Genomic DNA, 16303 nt, shown 5'->3' with positions numbered 1-16303 from the left:
GTGCGGATGCAGAAGGGGGGGGGCTACTGCACCCGGGTGGGAAAGGGGGGGGAATAGTGCACCTGGGTGGGAAAGGGGGGGAATAGTGCACCTGGGTGGGAAAGGGGCGGGAATAGTGCACCTGGGTGGCACTAGCCAGTGAGTGGAGAATGCATGCAGAGCTAAACACTCCTCACCTGAACTAGCCGAACGGAGCATAACACATCACTGGGCCACATATCACAAATATTGAATATGGATGACAACAAGTTAGAAGCACAACCAGGGCACCATGGTGATGGCAAGCAATGCATGACTGAATAGGATGGCAACAGTAGCAATGTGGCTAGTGTGACCATGCATAGTAAAGAATATACAGCATGATTTGGAGGCCAAACATTTTTGAACTACCACAGCACATCTGCCAGAGCATGCATGATTACACCCTGCATCATCTATTGAACCCCATCCAGTGTACCACACCTCATTACAGTATACATTGCATCTAGGTGACTATTTTGTACACCTACAGGGACATGTGCATGCCCACACCAACTAGCTTCTGCCATGACTGTGCTCCCTGAAGGTGGCAGTTCAGAGTGACACACACCTATTTGTATCTGCTTGCAGGTGATGGAGGATATCCCTTGAGGCCGTGGCTACTTAGCCCTGTGGGGAACCTGCAGAACAGCCATGAAGAGGATTACAATCGTGTGCACACTCGTACCCGTGTTGTGATTGAGCAGACCTTTGGCCTGTTGAAGGTGCGGTTCCGCTGCCTAAGCAGGTCTGGTGGGGCACTTCTATATAGGCCTGAGAAGGTGGCGAAGATCACCATGGCCTGTGTCATGCTGCACAACATGTGCGTCCGAAGGAATGTACCACTGCCGCCTGACATTGACATGCATGGGCCGGGTGAGGATGAAGGGGATGGAGACGGAGGCGAAGGAGCCCCCCTGCCAGTACGTGATGCACAGGATGGCCATGCTGTACGCCAAGCACTAATTGACGAATACTTTTGAAACGCAGAGACCATAAATGTAATGTGCCTGTGACACACTGTCTGCATGTGGACATGCACACTTGTTTTGTTAGAATTGCCCCACTGTACACCATCACAGATTAAATGTACATGCACAAAAATAAGTATGTCCAGCCAATGATTTTCGTGCACACAACAGGTGTATTTTCAAGACACGTGATAATGTGAACAAAATCCCCTCTCAACCCCCAGTGAACATCCTCACCCACCCTACAAGCTCCAAAAATATCCAAGTAAACTCCCTCACCCACCCTACAAACCCCATAAATACCCAAGTAAACTCCCGCACCCACCCTACAAACCCCAAATGTCCCCATATGTCCAACAAACACTGGTCCCTTCACCAACGTACATTTTCAAAATGTCATTGTCTGCCCAATCTACTTCTTAGCAATTTTTTGATCCGGGGGTGCCATGGTCAAGCGCTGTGCACTCCTCCGTGTCAACCGCACGGGGCTCGATTGGGCTGAGGTGGAAGGGGTTGTGGCAGTGGAGGTGTCGATGATCAGTCCCATCCCTGCCCCAGGGTGTGGGCACTGCGTTTTAGGTAAATTCGCAAGCAGGGCCTGTGTAAGTGCCCCCATACACTCCCTCATGGCACGTGTCGATGCCTCAACAGCAGCAGTTTTGGCTGAAATGGCTGTGGCAATGGCCCTCATGGATTCATTCCCGTTGGATATTTGTTGACGCATGAGTTCGAGCATCGACTCCTGTCGGGCTTCAACCCTTGACAGGCGAGCCTCGAAGGAGTCGTTGGCTGAAGGAGTACTGGTGGACGGGGTGGTGGTAGGCAGGGTGGTGACAGGCAGGGTGGTGGATGGCAGGGTGGTGGATGGCAGGGTGGTGGTAGGCAGGGTGGTGGATGGCAGGGTGGTGGTAGGCAGGGTGGAGGATGGCACCTGCGCGGGGCCCACATCCAGGGCACAGTCCTCCTCAAAGAGGGCCATGTCTGAGTCTCCAAGGTCTGAGTCGTGGAGGCAGGGATCGTCCATGCTCTCGGCCTCTGTAGGGTGGGGTAGGCTGGTATTGGGGCTTGGGGTGGGTGTGTCGGACATGATGTCACCCTCATTCTCCACTTCTGTATCCACAACGTCTGCGGTGGCTTGCGGAGCGGGAATGGAAACACCTCCCACTGTTGTGGGTGGCTGCTGCTGTACTGTGGCTGCAGGTGTCTCCTGCAGGGTTACTGCCCAGTGTGGCACACTGCCTGTTGCTCTGGGGAGTTTCTTGGGCTGGGGGGTTGCGGTGGCCCTGGTCCCTTGCCGTGCAGTGGATGAACTTGCACCCCCGTCCTGCATTCCATCTTCCTCATCGGTGCCTGGGGGATAGAAGAGATGCAGGTCATCAGTGATGGAGTCACATGGCAGCTATGATGTATTGTGCTGCGATATGTTCATACATTCATGCATGAAATTAATTCTGGGGTGTGGCATTTGGTGTTCTGAGGGGGCATGTGGGCAATTAATGCATGGCTGGTGGCATGGCATTGGTATGGTGTCTGCATGGTGAGTTCCAGGGGCACGGTTGGGTCATGTTGCACTTGTTTTGGCATTGGGATTGGCACTCAGAATGCGTGTGTTGCAGGGTGTGCCACATATTCTTGATTGGATATGTTGATGTGGGCCTGGGACATGCATTGCCTTGCCTAGTCTCACTTCCACATCACTTGTGCCACATCATGGTTTAGCCTACATGGATGTGATGGGTCACTCACCTTCTTCTGTGGATGATGCAGCGCCCGCCTCTTGGTCTCCAAATCCCTCGATGGATTTAGGGTCAATGAAGGTACTGGCGGTCTCCTCCCATGCCCTCAACTTCACTGGGGAGTGTGGGTCCCCGCCTGTCGCCCTCCTGTTATCTGCCAGGATCTTCCTCACCCTGAGGCGGAGGTCATCCCACCACTTCCTACAGTCACGCACACTCCATGGGGTGGTTCCCACTACCGACACCCTCTGTGTGACCTCCTGCCAGACTTCTTTTCTTTTGGTTTGGGCTGCATGCTTCATGTCAGTGCTCCTGATCGTGTCTGCATGCTGGGCCAGGGTGTCAGCAAGCATGCTTAGTTCAGCGTCTGAAAAACGCTGTTTTCTCTTCCATTGGGTCGCCTTCTTGGTAGCCTTGGAAATCCTGCTTCTATCCTGCCAAAGAACAACACGAAAGCACTGGTGGTTGTGGAGGATGGCAATGGATTGTGTTTTTAAAGATGGCCGCCGGCCCATTTCCCGTTCCTGCGTGATGACGCAATTTCCGGTCCGTTTTTTGCGAACACGGTAATACCGTGCCGGTATTACCGTGCCAGTATTTAGGGGTTGTTATGAGGGGGTAACGCTATGGACGGGCTCCGCAATGCCGGGATAGGGGGGTTGGTGGCCCTTTACCGGCATGGCGGTATTGCCACTACCGGCATGGGGGAACGCGCATGCTCACGCACTCGTAATCACCCGCTGTTAGCGGGTTTATACGAGCACGGACCCGCTCATTCCGGCATGCCGGTAATGAACCCGCTTTTACTGGGCCACTCGTAATGAGGCCCACAATGTCTTAAAGCAGCAGCACTTCATGCACCAGATGCAGAGGATAATGCCCCCGCTACTCTCCTTATTGCAGACATAGGCGACAATTTAAAAAAGGAACGTTTGCTCAGATGCACATTTGCACTTACTTTACATGTTTCATGTACATGATTTGAGAGAAATAAGTAAAATTCACCAAATTCATAAACGAAAACAGAAGGGCGGGCCCCTGAGGCACAAATGGTTTGGAAATACAAACAGCTGAACATGCCAGCTCGGAATGAAGATTAGCGAAAATAAAAAACATATCTATGGTGCACCCACACGCTGACCAGCAGTTAGGCCACCCACGCCCAGCACACCACAATAGCAAGGCACCAGAGGCTTTGTCCGAAACACCTTAACAACACGCTAGCTCTGATTGAAGATTATTAGCGAAAATAAAACATGTATTAATTCACACCTGAAATGGCAGTGCGTGCGCCTGAGCTCTGTCATCGTTTCGTCTAGCAGTGAGCACTTAGCACTGCAGGCAGCATCAGAGTCGGCACGAGTGGCCCGGGTTGCACAGCCTGCACCTGAGCATGTCATGTGATGCAAATGCGATCATGCGAGCAGGCAGGGAACGTGCAGTTGATGCACCACCTCTCCCCCATGCAGTGTCCCTCACATTGCTGTGCAGTCGCGAGTATGGGCATGAAAGTAATGCTGCAGCCATCCAGTCAGTGATTAGCGAACCACCCAGGCTGGCTCAGACTGGCCTGGATGTTCGGTCCGAAGCAATAAAAGAGGCCCTATACCCCGAGGCCTACCGGGGAAAGTCCTGGTGTCCAGGTGGGCCAGTCCAACACTGACCTCACAGTTCTTGAAATTGCCCTTCATCATTCAGGCCGAAGGAGACACTATACTTGCACACCAGCCTGTTATGGACGAAAATAATGCAGCCCCTTTAAGAGGGAGGGACTGCACGAGGAGAGGGAAGCTGTGGGGAGGGATAGGAAAGGGGACGGAGCAGGAAGGGGACCGTTAGATAGAGCTAGGAAAATAAAGAGGCAAGATGTTAGAAGCTGGTGTCCCGTGTCGTTATTAAAAAGCATGTGCGACTGAAGAGTAACAACTGGTGACGAGGCGCCACTGCCCACCATGCCCAACCCACGGTGTGACGTGCAGTCAGCAGTGCGGAGGACCGCCCATAACAGAGGAGAGGCTGAAGAAGACAGCCCATAGGTGAATGTGAGGCTGCAGTCAGGTGAACCGCTTGCGGAGGTAGAGGGGCTGAAGGAGACAGCCAGCAGAGAAGCCGCAGCAGGAGCTGCCAAAGGACGAAGACCGAGCTACGCGAGGCAAGCCAGAGTCAGCTGGGACGCCCTCGACACCAGCGAAGGTAACTGCCTGCACGGTACAAAGGAGAGGGCAAGGACGCTGCAACACGAACCAAAGAGGAGCGTGGAAAGATGTCAACGCTCACCCGATAAGGAGAAAGGGAGCAAGGGGAAGCTACGGCCACAACAAAGTGTCGGGAAGGCAGGCAGGCTCAGAAGGGACATGCCTGACATCATCAGGCCGCATATTACATGCACCAGGCAGCCCGTCCTACGATCCCACTAGAACGCGAGAATCAAGAGCACAGCAACGGAGGTCACGCATTACGCGCACCACGCAGCCCATCCTACAATCCCACCAGAACATGAGGATTAAGAGCACAGCAACGGACATTACGTTCTGACCAGTCGAGTCAGAACAACAACCACAATCATTTGGCAAAATCATTTTGGACAAACTGGCTGCCTGGGTAGAAACAGATCCAATCACAGTGGGACAAGTAGAAGCACACTGCAGCACGTGCGCCCCAGCCTCACAAAACAAGGGAGGGGGGAGAACACTGCAAAGAAGGCTGTGAGTCATGCCAGCAGCAAGAGGCAAACTCTGCAGACACCACAACCCACCAACACCAGATACAGAATACCATACCCTCGTCGAAAAAGAGGTACACCCTACCCCCACCTTATAAACAACAAGATAAGGCAACCCACGCACAAAAGATTCACCCGCTTAAGAAATGTTGCAAAACGCACCAGCAGATGCAGGTGCACAAACAGCCGCAGGGGCCAACCCTGCAAATCCAATGACCTATCTAAGACGCCCCAACCCATTCATGCTGGAATCCCAAGAGGACTAGGGCCAAGCAGGAATGGATGGAAGAATTCATGAGAGCAGCAGGGAACCTAGATGCTCCCAACAAATGAGACATTTTTATGAATCTTGTAGGGAAGGAAATGAAAGGAATTATAAAAACTATTCCCCCCAGGTGTAGTCGACATACCAACTTCACACAGCTGCAATTAATGGACAACTGGTAGTCCTCCCCTACAGAGACTATGAAAGATATACCTTCAACCAGTGTGTGCACGCGCCTCACAAGACAATTGAGCAATTCATACTCCAACTACAGAGGAAAATAACGTACTGCGACTTTGCCAACTTCAACAATGATGAAGCCATAAGGTTGAGAGTCATAGAGGGATGCCTATTGTTGCAATTCAGAAAAACCTGTTAAAAAAACTCACTCCCGCTAAAGGAGATAGCAGACCTAGCGAGAGTGTATGAAAGAGTTGATGCGCATGCGGCCACCATAGAAAACCCAAAGAAAGCAGACACAGTGGCTGCCATAACTACCACCCCAAAAGGCCAGACCCGATATCCTGGCACAGCACCATGGAATACCAACCGTCGAGCCCCACCAGAAAGACAATGCTATTGGTGCAGCTTTTAATTTCCCCACAAGGACCAGTGCCCAGTCATTGGGCAAATTTGCATGAGGTGCAGCCAGGAAAACCACTTCCAAATCATGTGCCGGGAAAAAACACTACTGTGCCCAGAGGGAAAGCGGGAGAACCAACCTCAACAGAAACACGTGACATATGCAACCCATCCAGGGTTCATAAGGGCTGCCAAACAAGAATATTCCATGGATGACCCGTAGGAAAACCATTCAGCAGAGGAAGACCCATCAACAACGGAACCCTACTACAAGTACGACAGGTACAGCAGAGAATATGTCTGGTTAATATATGATACCTCCTATGATCGCACCGATCTGAAGGTGACCGTGCAGATGGGAGGACTTCACACACAGCTCCTCATTGATACTGGAGCCACTGTGAACGTCATGAACAAAAGGACGTACAACACCATGGCGAGCCCATTCCCATACCCACTACAGCCGTCCCAGGCTCAATTTCCATACAATCCAAAGGCCAATTCTGCTGTGCCCTGATACACAGAGGATGACGCATCCCGCTATGATCCACGTCATACACAGCCCTGTAATGGGGAGATGCATCCTCGGCTACAGGACGGCCCCTGCTTTGCAGCTTATTAACATTCAATACGACCAATCTGAAATGATACAAGGCCTCCCGCCAAATGCCCAGGCCCTCCAGACACTATCCCAAAGGGAGATGGACATTGACGAATTAAAAGTAATGTATTTTCTTTGTTTTACGAAAAATGTTCAATAAAAACAAAGTGAAAAAAATAAAAAATAAAAGTGATGTTTCCCAAACTGTTCAGGGGCGTAGGCATGCTGAATGACACCGTCATCCGGCTCTACATCTACCCAACAGTGTTGCCAGTACCACACCACCCACGCAGAATAGGATTTCACTCACAGGCCAGAGTGACGCACAAACTACAACTCCTCCTCAAGAATTACATCATTGAGAGAGTCAACAGACCCATCAAATGGGTGTCTCCCTTGGTGGTGGTACCCAAGCCCGACGGACGCCTACATCTCTGCGTTGACATGCGGATTCCCAACTCTGCAATACAGAGAGAGGGACACCCTGGACCTAACATAGAGGATATGCTGGTAAGACTGAAAAAGGCCACCCGGTTCTCCATGGTAGATCTGAACCAAGGCTACCACCCACTGGTTATCGACCCCCTCTCAAGACCCATAACTACCTTCACAGCACATGAAGGATTATTCCGAAACAAGCGCCTCAAATTCAGAATATCAACGGCAGCTGAAATATATCAGGAAACAATCCACCAATTGATTGCACCTGTCACAAATGTCAACTATAGCAATTACATTTTAGTATTTGGCATCACCCAGGGCCAGCACGATTAAGCTCTAAGGTAGGTATGTGACATCCTACACAAAGCTGCCTTACCCTCAATGGACCAAAATGCACCATCAATAAATGCAGCCCGTGTTTCTTCGGACACATATTCTCTGACCAAGAGCAGACCCTGACAAAATCAGTGCCATTGTGACTCTTGAAGCTCCGAAGGACGTGACAGACCTGCGTTCCTTCCTAGGAATGGCGGGATACTGTGCCTGCTACCTGCTACACTATGCAACACTCACCAATCCACTCAGGCAGATCCTCAAGAAGGACCTCCCTTTCGAATGGGACACACATTGTCAAAGGGTGTTCGATACCATAAAGCGAGAACTGGCATATTTTAACCCCAGCTGGGACACCGAGATCACCATTGATGCCAGTCCCATGGGGCTAGGTGCTATACTCGCCCAAACAGACCCAAACAACAAAACTGACAGGCGAGTAGTGGCCTACGCCAGCCGAGCGCTCTCTGCCATCGAGCAAGCATATTCCCAGGCTGAATGCGAGAGACCTTCCACCACTTCATCATTGGACGGACATTCGTCCGCATCACGGACCGCCGGGCACTCCTCTCCCTCTCCGAGAACCCCAAGACCAGGATGCCACCCCGCATAGAATGGTGGGGTATTCAATTACAAGAATACAACTACACCATTGTTCAAAAACCCGGAGGAGATGCCAACCCAGCAGACTATTTGTCCCGACACCCGAAAGTGCCCCGGAAAATGTCATGGAGCATGAGGTGGAATCCTACATTGCATATCTGTCCCTCAATGCCCTCCCCCTGCCATCAAAAAGGACCTCTTTGCTGAGAGGAGCAGGACCGACCCCATCATCCAGGCGGCAGTCCAGCTCACAAATAACAACAGGTGGTACCATATGATGAAGGAACTCTTTGCAAGCGGGGAGGTGGACAAAAGAGATTTGCAGGAAATGGCAAAGATACAAAGAGAACTCACCACGACAGAACAAGCGACGGTACTGTGACTAGTGGCCCCCAAGAGCCTCAGGAAAGCCCTGGTCATTATTGTTCATGAGGGCCATATGGAAGTCGCTAAGTGTGGTTCCCGTATATGGACATAATAGTCGAGGACACGCTAAAGCACTGTACACCATGTCAAGTGACAGCGGCAAACAGATCCCCCTGCTCCCTCCAAACAGTACCACTTCCAGAAGGACCCTGGCAAAGGCTGGCTATGGACTTCTACGGGCCCCTAGAAGAAGGAGGCCATTTGCTTGTAACCATGGATGAATAATCTCGCTTTCCCCTGGTAAAGCATGTCCAAACCACAGCGTTTCGTCACGTAGTGGCAGTAATAGATGAACCGTTCAGCGAGTCGGGAGTTCCCAACATGGTCAAAACAGACAACGGTCCGCCATTCCAGGCCCAAGACTTTCGGAAGTTTGCGGCACACTTCGGGTTTCACCACCAAAGGATCAGGCCACTGTGGCCACAGGACAACGGCATGGTGCGGTTCATGGCCACCATCAAAAGAACTCGCCAGAAAGCAGCTGCAGACCTGATGTCCATGCCCCAAGCCATCTCTCAAATGTTGATGAGCTATCGGAACACACTGCATGAGACAACTGGACGGACACCCACGGAACTCATGATAAGATGCAAACCGAGGAATCGGCTGCCACAACTTGAGGACTACTACACTCCAGCAGAGGACACAGAGATCAGGGAGCGAGAGGCTGAGAAAAGAAGGAAGGCCAAGGAGTGGGCAGATCGGAAGAGAAAGGCGGAAGAACACCATCTCCCGGTGGGTGCGTGAGATGCTGGAAATGCATTGGAGGGACAGGGCCTCCGTATCCTTGTCCTTTACTGCTTTTTATTGTGTGTTCTGTCGGGTTTTCCGCGTAGGAGTTCATGTGGGACTCCTGGTGGTGCAGCTCTCTCTTTTGGTTTGGTGTACAGACCCAAGGGATACCCTTATGGCACCCATAGGTGGGGGTACAACCCTGTGCCCGTAGTGTATGTTTTTGGGCACCTGTGTGGGGCCCACAGAGCAGGGTATGGGCTGGTGGAAGCTGAATTTGACAGGTGCTTTGAGTATCCTCAATTTTGGGATACCCAGGCCCTGCCATTGGAATCAGTTGATTCCTGATAGGAAACAAGATGGCCCCTGTGGTCTCTTGCTTTCTATTGCCTGTTACCTTGTTTTCCCAAAGTCCTGGGAAGCCCTTACTCTGTCCCTTCCCCCTGACCGGCTTTTGGGTGGAAGTTCCATAAATGGTGTTGTTGTGAAGTCCAGGCCAGACTGGCCGGAGCCTTCCTAGTGACTGTATGTTGTGGGTAAACCCTGTGGGTGAGACCTGGGTGAATGGAGTGTGTGACGAATATGCATTCTGTGTTGTGGGTGTCTAGTATCTGGTGTTTGACACAATGGGCCTCATTACAACCCTGGCGTTGGACCATGGTGCTATTAGCACTATGGTCCATGCCGGATTCCGCCATGGTGGTTGGCGGATTTACCACCCCATTCCAAGGTTGGCGGGGCGGTAAATCCCCATTCACCATGGCCCCTTCCGCATTCCCATTTTTGGCCCATAGGGCTCAATGGGAATGGGGAAGGCGCTAATTACGGCACCGTAAATTATGGTGCCGTAATTAGCACCAAGTTCCCTTAGCGGGTTGGACTTTAACGCCTGCAAAAAGCAGGCGTTAAAGTATGAATCTGGCATTAAGGGTTTAACGGCGCCGCGCCCTTTTACGGCACCGTTAACCCTTAACGCCAGGGTTGTAATGAGGCCCAATGACTGAGACAACCCTGCCCGAAACTGGTATGAATGCAGTGTGGAGTGTTGAATGGCTGGGTACTTGTCCCAATACACTTAACTTGTTCTGAGTGTCTGGAGAGGAGTGAATGGCCTGAATGCACTATGCACCTGATTGGATGCATGCCTGCATGAATGCCCTTCTGACCGATTGGTTGCCTGAGTGTGACCCAGTAGAATGAATGGGAGATCAACTAGTATATCTGGGGGCCTCTCACTGCTAGAATTCGTGTTCAGAAGCTGAAGAGTAACTGGAGTGAAACTGAAGCTTGACCTTGAAGCCGCGCTGGAAGAGATGAATTGCTGTTGCCCTTCTTCATCAATCTGAAAGCTTCTGTGCCTCCAAGGACTGACCCAGAGAGGACCTGGTAAAGCGCCCTCTTCCCGAGCTACGAGGGACCATTGTGCACCAGCTGATCTTTGCCAAAGCTCCCTGGTAGACAGACCTATGACAGGCTTCTGACCGGAGATGGGGACTGCCGCGGAATCCCAAAGAGAAGCGCCCGGACTGTTGTCCGCCACTGTCGATGACCACCGTCTCCGACTGGAGCCGCCGTGCTCCCGTTTTTCCTAAAATCTTCTTTTGATCCAAGGATTCTATCGTCTGCATCGCCGCTCGCTTTATCCCGCTGGAGAAGACCCGACCGTTGATGTGCCAAGGAGCATCCGCCGGTGGGTTTCCCGCCACCTAACAACCACAGAGACGCCGATGACTCAACGCCCTTGCTGGGCCACAGTTCTTCATCATCTCTTTGCGGTCCAGATCTATTGTCACCGAGGTGTCCCGCGCGCCTCTTCCTTGCAGGACGCCAACGCTCCGTCGTCGACGAGCACCGCTAGGAACGAAGATGCCACTTCACTGCCATAGTTCACCCTGTTCTCCGTTGGACGTTTGACGACCTGTGACTCCTGCCTTGAAGGGAGGGCACTCAAGAAGGGCTGTCGATTTCCCGTCGACGAACGCTACGATTCCAGGTACATTGGGCTGTAGAACTATTGTAGAGGGAAATAAGACTCATAGAACAATATATGGACTGGGCTTTGCAGTTTGCCCAGGTGGGGGGATCTCCACACAGAACTGTGTCTAGTGGCACGAGGCCAGCATTCTGCCAATTGTTCAACCATCTTGCTTTCCTTCCTCTCTCTACTGCTGGTTCCCTCCTTATTGATCTGTGTGACATTTTGACAGTATAGTTGATGCACTTTAATGAGATTGGATAATATTTGTGGTACCACTGTAGAACTGTATATATTTACCATTATTAATTTTCTGAGCACAAAGTGAGTTATTGTGATAGTGTACATAACCTTGAATATTAATTATATAAAGACTGTGTTTTAACTAATACAGTGTGTGGACATTCCTTTGTGGGGGCTTGGGGACTACACTGTACTTAAGAACCAGCCTGCATCACCTCCTGAGAAGCTAGGCCTTGATTGCTCGACCATAGCTACCAAATAGAGAATCTTGGCTGGGGTCCTCTGTGCCTCTCCTCTACCATATAGAGAGCAGAAGTACAGACACCCCCTACAGTCTTTACACTGGTGGCAGCGGTGGGATGCTTATGGTTTTAAGAATCAGTGTATAACCGTGCCACTTACAAGGATATGTGCACTTTATTAAATTGAGGTTTAGTTGTGTACAAGATAACTGCATTACAAGCAATGGAATCTATTGCAAATGTTAAATTGACTCGGATGAGCTTAGAGGCTTTCCAGAGTGCTTGTGAAGCCAGAGAATTATACTTTGTGGATAAGTCTAGGGCTGAGCTGATAGCTGCCCTGGTGGACTTCCAGAATGACTGTGAAACTCTTGAAGGGGGGGATGCAACCAATGAGGACTCTGCCCCTGGGGTTTTTGCTAAATCTGTTTCTGGGAATGCCACCATTCCTGCTGCCTCTGTTCCAAACCCCAGCAATTCCTTGGAGCTTGGGTTATTAAGGATGAAATTGGCCTTTGAATACCGCAAGTGGGAAATAGATGCTGAACTTAAGAAAGAGAAGCTGGCACAGCAAGTGGAACTCAATAATAGGGATCTTGAACTCAAAGAAAAGGAGACTGAATGTCAGAGCATCCAGCTAGAGAAAGCTAGAGTGTAGACTTCAGCTAAACCCAGTGAGAATGTCAAGTCCCCAGCCACCAAGTTTATGAAAGATTTGGTTGGTGTGTTTGTGGAGGGTTCTGATATCCTCCAATGGATTGAAGCATTTGAAATGGCTTGTGCAATTCATGATGTTGCTAAGAGAGATTGGGCTAATTGTTTTTTTAACCAGAGTGCCTCAGACTGGATATGACTGTATTCTGAAACTGAGTGTGGAAGAAAGGGGTCAGTATGTGTGCATGAAGTCTGCTTTGATTGCCAAGTTTGGCAAGATACCTACCCAATACCTTAAAAGGTTCAGGGATTTTAAGAAAAGAGAGAATGCGTCTTTGGTTGACTGGGTGAGTGCTGCACACATGAACATGATGGGGTGGATTGATGGTTACAAAGTGAAAACGTTTGTTGAATTGTCTCACCTTTTGTTTTTTGAGCATTTTTCTGAAGCCTGTTCACCAGAGCTGCGTCAGTATGTTGCTGACCAGAACATTTTGGATCCCTTTAAGCTGGCTAGGTTGGCTGACAAGTGGGTCTCCCGCCGGGTGTCCCCTTAGGACTCCAGTGGGAAGGACAAGGACGAAGAAAAGGGGACCGCTCCGAAAACTGAGGAGTCCCAAAAGCAGTCCCAGTCGGGTAAACCAAAACCTTTCTCTCCTAAAACCCAGAAATCTAGAGGGGATAAGACATTTGTAGGTGGGAATAAGAGTAGTGGTCCACCTGTTGCAAAGCAGGCTCCAAGTGGTTCCAGTACCATACCCCGCACTCCCGGCACTTATTGGGATTGTGGGGCTCTGGATCACAGAAGGGGTGACTCCAAGTGTAAAGGTAAGGCACTTGGAGTACAGACTGTCAGCCTGAGCTACCCTTGCCCCATGTCTGAGGTGGAGGCCACTGTCCTCCCCTCCTCTACAGGAATCACATTTGGTGCTCCTGTAGAGATGTCCTTAGTGTTCCTTGGGGCCTGGGACCAGTATGCAGAAGTACTGGCGACTATCCCACAGAACACCCGTAGGTTTTTGAGAAGTGTCCGCTTGAATGGCCAGCCTTCTACTGGCTTGAGAGACACTGGGGCAAGCATGAAAGTGGTGGACAGGACCCTGTGCAAGCCAGAGGACTACGTAGGTGCTCCTCTGAGAACCACCAGGTTAGCTGGTGGGCCTCCCAAATTATCACCTGTAGCCTTAGTCACACTCATGATTGGAGACAAGACAGCCAAGCTTCGTGTCCTGGTTCAGGACAATGTCCCTGCTAACATTCTGTTAGGTAATGATCTAGTAGAGTTGAGGTTTATCTCAGATGGTCTCCCCATGACTGCTGCTGCAGTCACTCGGTCACAGGTGACACCGGGTCTTGCTTTGAGTCAGGTACTTGAGCCAAAGGTGAGGCCTAAGGCAAGAAGAAGGAAGAACAAGAAGGCCACCTCTGTGCAGGGGGCTCCTTCTCTTCCTGCTGCTCCTACAGCACACATTGGGATCCATGCTCCGGACGGACTGGGTCCAGTGGAAACCCAAACTCAACTCCTGAGGGAGAAGAGAAAGAAGACTCTCCTGTGGGAGAGGTTCTCAGCACAGAGGACCAACCCGACCTTCAATGCCTGTTGGCTGAAGGGGGACCCTCCCGGGCGGACTTCTGTAAGGGACAGAGAGAGTGCCACTCTCTCGAGGGTCTGAGGAAACAGGCCCTGTCCCAGGCACAAGCAGAAGTGCCTAGGACATTCCGGATCTATTGGGAGGGTTAGCTCCATGCTAGTGAGCCCACTAAGCCTGAACCTGGTGCCCTCAAGTGGTTGGTGGTACCCCAGGTTTACAGGCCCTTCCTGCTGCAGTTGGCGCATGAGGTGCCCTTGGCTGGTCTTCTTGGGACCAAGAAGACTAAGCAGAGGCTCTCTGCCCATTTCTACTGGCCACGGATGGGAGCAGAAGTGGAGTCCCACTGCAGGATCTGCCCAACTTGTCAGTTGTCTGGCAAGACTGGAGGCAGTGTCATTGCCCCACTGCAACCATTTCCAGTGGTTGTCACACCGTTTGAGAGGGTGGGCATCGACATTGTCGGTCCCATTGACCCTCCCACTTCAGGTGGACATCGGTTCATCCTGGTCTTGGTAGATCATGCCACCAGGTATCCTGAGGCTATACCCCTTTGGACTGTAACTTCCAAGGTGGTTGCCAGGGTTCTCCTGGGCATTTTCACCCGTGTTGGATTCCCTAAAGATGTTGTCTCTGACAGAGGATCCAACTTCATGTCCAGTTACATGAAGACCATGTGGAAAGAGTGCGGGGTAACCTACAAGTTCTTCACCTCTTACCATCCCCAGACCAATGGTCTGGTTGAGAGATTTAATAAAACTCTCAAGGGCATGCTAGGTGCTTTGGAAGAGCCCCTGAGGAGGAAATGGCATCTCCTCCTGCCATGCCTGCTGTTTGCTTCCAGAGAGGTACCTCAAGAGGGTGTTTGTTTCAGCCCCTTTGAGTTACTCTTTGGACATCCTGTGAGGGGGGGCCCTTGCCTTGATCAGAGAAGGTTTGGAAGCTACCCCTCCAGGTCCCGCCAAGCAGGTGGGGGGCTATGTGTTAGGCCTCTGACGGAGAATGACACAGATGATGGGTCAGGCAAGAGCAAATCTCAAGGCCAGCCAGGAATTGAACAAGTACTGGCATGACCTTAAAGCCTTGCAAGTGGATTGGACTCCCGGACACAAAATCCTTGTGATGGAGCCTACCAAGCCTAGAGCTTTGGCAGACAAATGGAATGGACCCTTCAGGATCATCTCCAAGATGGGCGAAGTCAATTATCTGGTTGACATGGGAGTCCCTGGGGTAGCCCCTCAGGTATTCCATGTTAACAGGCTCAAGCCTTTCCACAGGCGAGCAGAAGTCTCATGTCTCTTGCTAGCTTCAGAGCAAGAATAGGATGAGAGTGAGCCCCTTCCTGATTTGCTGCATAGCAACCCTCAGGATGGCTCAGTGGAGGGAGTACACCTCTCTCCAGATCTGACAGCAGAGCAGCAGAGGGCCTGCATTGCTTTGCTCCGACAATATACCTCTTTGTTTTCCCTGACACCAGGCCTTAGACCGTGGTGTAGGCACGAAATTGACACTGGTGACAGTGTGCCTGTCAAAAGCAGGTGCTACCGTATGTCAGATAGAGTTAAGAACCAGATCCAGGCTGAGGTTGCCAAGATGTTGGATCTGGGTGTTATTGAACCCACAACCAGTCCCTGGTCCAGTCCAGTGGTCCTTGTCCCCAAGGCAAGTTCCCAGGCAGGTACCAAGGATTGTAGGTTCTGTGTGGACTACCGAGGAGTCAATGCCATCACCAAAACTGACGCGCACCCATTGCCCAGGGCTGATGAGCTCGTGGACACCATAGGTGCTGCCAAATTTGTGAGCACCTTTGACCTTACCTCAGGCTATTGGCAAATAGCTCTGACGGACCATGCCAAGGAAAAGACGGCATTCTCAACACTTGAGGGACTCTACCAGTTTAGGGTCATGCCTTTTGGGTTGAAGAATGCCCCTGAAACCTTCCAGAGATTGGTCAATCATGGGCTCAGTGGGCTGGAAGCCTTTTGTGTGGCTTACTTAGACGACATTGCCGTCTACAGTTCCACCTGGGAAGAGCATTTGACACATCTGGATAAGGTGTTGCAGGCTTTGAAAAGGGCTAACCTCACTATCAAGGCCACCAAGTGCCAGATAGCTCAGGGGAGAGTCACATATCTTGGTCATGAGGTAGGAGGGGGTCAAATCCGACCTC

This window comes from Ambystoma mexicanum, chromosome 13 (assembly GCF_040938575.1).
Source record: "Ambystoma mexicanum isolate Mex_15411 chromosome 13, UKY_AmexF1_1, whole genome shotgun sequence".
NCBI classification, from domain to species: domain Eukaryota; kingdom Metazoa; phylum Chordata; class Amphibia; order Caudata; family Ambystomatidae; genus Ambystoma; species Ambystoma mexicanum.
This window is presented reverse-complemented; position numbering follows the sequence as displayed.